Genomic DNA, 6696 nt, shown 5'->3' with positions numbered 1-6696 from the left:
CAGGAAAGCCAACACACTAAGACCAGGATTTAGGAAGTGGTAGCTATCATGTTCCAAAACCCCGGCAAGCTCACAGACGTTATCATACTTCATTGATTTCAGGGGACTAAGCAAATCTTCTTATAAAATGGACTGCTCATCTTTTTCCAATTTCATTTGGTTTATGCACAGACATGCATGCATCAATATATTTGTATTTTTGCATTCGGCAATAAGCCAAGCATGCTATTAGCCACAACTGTTAGCCTGTCTATGCATGTGTTTTGTTTTTGCATGTGTGTTCTGTTTGTGTGCATGTGTGTGTATGGAAGCTTGTTTTTGTGTTGACTCTTCCACAGCTGTTAGCGTCTGTAGAGATCCAAAGCCCAGTGTGAGAATGGCTTGTCCTGTAATGGTGAGCTGCCTGACCTGATAAGAAGAGGGACCCCACTGCTGGCCTGACACGGGGATAGAGAGGGGCTGAGCAGGGACCAGGAGGGGGGCAGGGGGACAATGGGAAATTGAATTGGAATCCACTCCCAGAGAAGGGGTTCAGCAAATCCACCTGGGTAAACAGGGCACTCTCTCTCTCTCTCTTTCTCTCTCTCTCTCTGTTTCTATGAGTCTGTGTCTTTGTGTGTGTGTTGGATGTGTGTGTGTGTGTGTGTGTGTGTGTGTGTGTGTGTGTGTGTGTGTGTGTGTGTGTGAATGCAGCACAGACGTGGTCACTGTGAAGTAAACCCAGTAGGGGTATAGGTGGTGGTGGGGGAGTGGGTCAACAATCTTCCTTCATGATGCGTGGGTCAAGTTTATTTTTCTACTGCAGAGGGGCTGGGGGCACCTCCAGAGGTGGAGGGGAGGCTGGGAGACTGACCTGGGCAGAATGGAAAGGTGGGGGTGATGGTGGTGGTGGGGTTCTACACTGGGATTGTGAATGGCTGCTAAAGCCTATGAATCAGGGGACAAGCTGTTGAGTTTGCCAACCAGCGATGATGGACTCATATTCTGTGTGATTCTCTCTCCCTCTCTTTCTCTCTCTCTGTCTCTCACATGCACACACACACACACACACACACACACACACACACACACACACACACACACACACACACACACACACACACACACACACACCTTTCAACAAGCACCCCAGAGGTCTAGTTCATTCATCTTTTCTCGAGTGAACAGTGCCAAAACTTTTATGCCCTCCTAGTCAATGAAAATCAGTCATTCAACCCTGGGGCAGGGGTAATTTGTTATGTTTTTAACAAGAAAATGAATCATAATCCATGAGTCCAGAGCACCCCTCTGTGATTGGAACCACAGTCATGCTGATGAATGCTAACTAATATCTTCCTGCATCTGACCTGGACCACAGCAGGGCCAGATTGTTTAAACAGCAGTTTTTAAATGTTTAAAAATGTAACTGTCCCATAATTCTTCAAGCTATTAACTGTCTCAATTTTCTTACATATGTTTAATGTTTTTGAAGCATCTCAATAGCAATATTTTTGTGTGGAAACTTTAATGTGTCAAACTGTACCGGTTTTATTGTTGAAAGTTAAATTTTAGTGCTGTCTTGCACTATGGACATAATAAAATGTTTACAAGAGTTACACAACAACCTCAACACAGAGAGAGAAAGACAAAGAGAGAAAGTGAGAGAAGAAGAGAGAGAGAGAGAGAGAGAGAGAAAGAGAAAGAATATGAAACACTTCAAAACAGTGCCTCGACAGCAAGTTAAGCTGTCATCCCCCTCTGCCAGAACCACAGCGATCCAGTCCTTGGCCGCTACCTGGAAACGGCCCTGAGTTGTGCGGCCAATGAGTGTGCCAGTACCCGTGAGATGATATGCTTCCCTTGCGGCTGGGGAGCGTTGGTTACTGATTCATGGTGGTGGTATCCAGTGCGGTACACAGAGAGCCCTTAACACCATGGTGGAAAGACAATAGACCAGACAATAGCCTGCTGGAAAGGCAAAAACATTGTGGGCTCACAAGGCATTGTGGGAATTTTATTTCACTACCGAAAACAAAAATGTGTCTTTCCCATTATCTACTCTACCAACAACCCCCCTCCCCCTCCCCTCCCTCCAGCCACACACACACACACACACACAAACATGCATGCACACACACACACACACACACACACACACACACACACACACACACACACACACACACACACACAAACACGCGCACACACACACATGCACATGCATACACACACACACACTCACACACACACACACACACACACACACACACACACACACACACACACACCACTTATCTCGATAGATGATTATATCTGACCACTGCTGTGCTGTGTGTCTTTCCTGATGCCCTGGTCAGAGTGACATTTGCTCTGGCCGTCATCCTGACCTCCTGTTCCATGGAAATGACATTGGCTGATAACACTAGAGTATAAAAAACACAATGTGCATGTTTTATTTCTGGCCTTGGTTGGGGTCGGGCCACTGATACCAGCTCACTGAGGACATCACCAAGGCTGTGGTGAGGGTCTCGTCCTTCTCATCATTCAGGCATTTCCCCTGGTAGGGTTTTTTACCGTCGTCTTTTTCTCTCTCTCCTCTTAGTTAGACAACCACATTTCTCTCTCCGATTATTTAAGTGACACTGCCAGTTGAAATCCAAAAGATTATTTAAGGCCGCATAAATTCCTGACCACTGAATGACAGAGGAAACACATACACACAAAAACACACACACACACACACACACACACACACACACACACACACACACACACACACACACAGATACTCTAAAACCCATACAGCATCCCCCTCACACACACACACATACACACATGCATGCACATACACATACAAGCACACACACGCACACACACACACACACACAGATGGGCCGTGCTGTAGTGGCAGGCTGTCTGCGTGCCACAGAGCCGTTTTGTGGGTGCGGTTTGACGTGGCTGAGCAGCACTTCAGCAGGCCCCTTTGTTCTGAGTCGTATCACACAGTGGTGCTTCCAATTAACTCGGCGCTCGCAGGAGACAGACAGGCTGCCGGCCCGCCTGCCTGCACTGCTGCGTCACACCGGCACTTAAACTGCTGGGTGGCGAACAAGAAAAAGAAGTGCTGAGAGAAAATATGCATGAAATACATCGGCCAACCCACCTACCCTTCCTCTGCACCTAACCCCCCCTCCTCCACCAGGGACCAAGAGGAGAACTGCTAGATGTGGCCCAGACCTAACCTGTCCGGCGAAAGTCCCCTCATCTGGGACAGCTGGGACACAGGGGACAGGGAATTCTGGAGAACAGGAGTACTCTGTTCTGACTTTTGAGATCGTCGTACTGAGCCTGTTTAAACTGTATGTGTGTCATTGGGCAGTTCTTTATCAATCACTTTCTTCTTCTTCTTCTTCTCCATCTCTTTTTAATTCTTTCTTTATCTCTCTCCCCTTCTCTCTCTCTCTCTCTCTCTCTCTCTCTCGCTGTCTCTCTTTCTCTCTCTTTCTCTCTCCATTGGTTCCCCATCAAAGCCTCTCTTTTATCTGACTCTTTGTGCACCCCTACCCCCAACACTCCAGAGGGAGAAGGTAAGTTAGGGGACATACCACTGTTTATCTCCCCACAAGGGGCAACAGCCTGATAGCAGGGTCTGGCCTTTCCATCAATCACTGCACTGTTTCCCACTGCTCCCATCCCCAGCCCTTATCGGACCAATTACCGGGGCATTTCTGCTTTTCTCCGGCCTTTCAAAACATCCATTTGAACGGAATGGCCCAACCTGACCCTGGCGAGGTGAGGTCACTTTCTCAGACATGCATCTGAGGTGAAGCGTTTGACCTTGTGCCACTCCTGGGTCACTTAACCCCCCCCCTCTGGTGTCCTCAGCCATGACCAGCCTGACCTCCGGGAACTGAGGAAGATTGTGAAGATCGTGAAGACAGCCAGCAATTCTAATAATTACACTGTATGCAAGCCTTTGCAATGCACCTCTCAAACACAAGACACTATCACAAAGAGCTTTTACATAGACCAGAGCAGAAACTCTCCAATGAATAAGCCTGGGGCCATGGCAGAGAGAGAGAGAGAGCAAGAGAGAGTGAGAGAGAGAGAGAGAGAGAAAGAGAGCACCCAGCTAAAAGAAAGGGACCTTTTAAGAATTCTCCTGGACTCCCGGAGCCATCTCTGCCTCAGGCGACACCTAAAAGGTTTCCACTGACTAAGCAGTAAAGATGCCTTGAAGAAGAACGAGGGCCTCACTGACTCCGTCTTGACTGTAGGATAGGGTTCACATCTTTTTGCCATAGGACTACGCCAGAAAAAGGGGGAAAAAGGGGGAATACCTTTTGAATTGTCCCCCCATAACATTTTATACAAAAATCCATGACCACGTCTTGTAGCTCAATGTGAATGTGGCATCTACCCCCTTGACACAATTGAAGGTCCATGGAGATGGTAATAGTAGCAGAAGCAGGAGTTTTCATCCAGCTTTGACCCCCAACCTTCTCTCCGGCCTCCTCTCCACTCCCTCTTATGATGACATTCTCTATCTGCTCTCATATGGATGCTCCTCTGATGCCTCACAGGGGCTCATGAGGGGTTGGTGGAGGGACAGGACGAGACAGGCCACCCCACACAAAGTCCACCCCAGGATACAGTCCCGCCTCAGGCCTCCTCTGATAAAGAGGCCACCTCTAGATACCCCCCCACCCCCCACCCCCCTTCCAGCAACAAAAGGAGCGGGAGCCAGCAGGGATCAACAGAGGAGGGCATTTTGGGGGATTTTTAGGTGGTGTTGGGGATGAGAGGGGGGGGGATGCTGGTAAGAGAGGCCTGAGGCGAGCACATCAGAGGAACACATGCTTGGCTTTGATAAAACAGCCTGTCACCCTGGAGAGGATCACTTCCCAGGCTGCTCCTGTCCGCCCCCTCAGCACTGGAACATGCCAGTGCCTACAGCACCGCACCCACCTCCCATTCACCCGCTCAAAGGCCAGCGCATGCCAAAGCTTTAAGAGTCTACAGCTTTGATATGCAACTTCACTGTGTTGCTGTTATGGAGATTTCAGGTACCACGTCCATGTTTCTGACCTCAGCACCTTGGGTGTTTTTTGTCATTGGCTTTCTCGCTACTCTCATTTTCAGTCCTTACAGAAAGAGATTACTCAAAACAAAAAGATAAATAGGAAACACGTTGTCTAAATCTATTTAGACTGTTTACACTCTACTGAGCATAAAAAGGAGGCAGTGCTGTAACCTTGTAATTGTACAAAGTTTATATGAACCCAAGGTTTCCGCAATTTCCTTGGGGAAAAAAGTTAAATTCTAAATGTGTCTTTTTCACTACAATGGAATTGCGTTAGAATTTAATTCTTTGTTTTTCTTTATGTTAGTTTCCAAGTGGACCTGAGGGACACCATTTGTGTAAAAATGGACCAGAGCACTGGCTTTATGCCCTGTTTGCATCCTCTGTGTTGGGAACCCTGTAATCAAGATCAATAGAGTGGCCCCATCATTTGTCAAACATCAGCAATGATGGAAACAACAGACTCAATCACAGCGGGATCTTCCTTCGGGTAAGGTCAGGCAGTACTGTAGGTCTTCCTCTTTATTTATTTATTTATGCATTCACTCTTGGCCTCTCTCTGTCTCTCTCGTTCTCTTTCTTTCGTTTAGGTCAAGCTTTGGTCAACACACAGGCAGAGACTGCAGAACGTAGAGCACCTGTGTGGTTTCCGCGGTCTGTTTGCACTCACTGGGGAAGGCATGGGGGGAGACAATGGCGTTTGTAGAGCTTATCTCTCTCTCTCTGTCACACACACACACACACACACACACACACACACACACACACACACACACACACACACACACACACACACACACACACACACACACACACACACAGGGGGCCTGTGATGAACCAGCTGCTCAGGTAAAATGTCCCGTAGACCTTTCTTGCCAGTCAACATATGGCCAGGGCATTAAGGGGAGGCAAACAATGGTTGCTGTTGATTCAAAGGGAAAAAGAGAGAAAAATACATGGCAGTGGAGTGTCACTGTTCTCTCTACAACTCCCCCACACACTCGTCCCCTTCACAAGTTACATTTAAAAACGGTAGAATAAATTACTGTACATCAGTTATACCATAACTTTGTTTGTTGTGTGGCTAAATTAATGATGATTGTATAGAGTAATTTACTTACCATGCCTATATTTTCTTCTGTCTGTCAGTGTCACAATGCAGTGACTATAAAATAAATCAGGTCAACCTGTGCCTCTTAAAAAAATGTTGTTGTTCCCAAGACCAGTATAAGAATTGAATCTCACACAAGAGCCTCCTCAATTGAGAGGAATAAACCTTATAAACATGAAAAAGTTTCTCTATCTCTATCCTACACACCAAACAAAACAAGCACACCCGGAAATATACACTAAATTGCTCTCATGAAAGTTTCCGTACAGTTAATAATAAGGCGCTATGGTGTTTATAACTATGTTTTCTCAGGCTTATAAGGTTGTCATAGAGCCTTGACAGCTGCATGCTGTTACCAAAAAAGGCAATGGTCAGAGAAACACTTGGGGGGGGGGGGGGGGGGGTGGAGCGTGTGGATGGATGGATCAGAGGAGGCGAGATGTCTTAGCGGAGCATATTAAAGATCAACAGCAGTGCGCGGAGGGAGAGAGGGGCGCGGGGAGAGCAGGCAGGCCGGGGTGGT

At 47.3% G+C, this 6696-nt stretch overlaps 1 long non-coding RNA gene across 1 annotated transcript; it reads left to right on the top strand.

Annotated features, from left to right (window-relative positions):
* Positions 1-2451: 2451 nt before the first annotated feature.
* On the top strand, positions 2452-6323 carry LOC125291113. The gene is made up of 3 exons (XR_007192927.1): positions 2452-2539; positions 5370-5552; positions 5653-6323. It is a non-coding gene; the product is annotated as an uncharacterized LOC125291113 (long non-coding RNA).
* The last annotated feature ends 373 nt before the right edge of the window (positions 6324-6696 follow it).

The sequence above is a fragment of the Alosa alosa genome, chromosome 2, assembly GCF_017589495.1.
Source record: "Alosa alosa isolate M-15738 ecotype Scorff River chromosome 2, AALO_Geno_1.1, whole genome shotgun sequence".
NCBI classification, from domain to species: domain Eukaryota; kingdom Metazoa; phylum Chordata; class Actinopteri; order Clupeiformes; family Clupeidae; genus Alosa; species Alosa alosa.
Note: the sequence above shows the minus strand (reverse complement) of the source record. Positions and strands in the feature narration are given on the sequence as shown.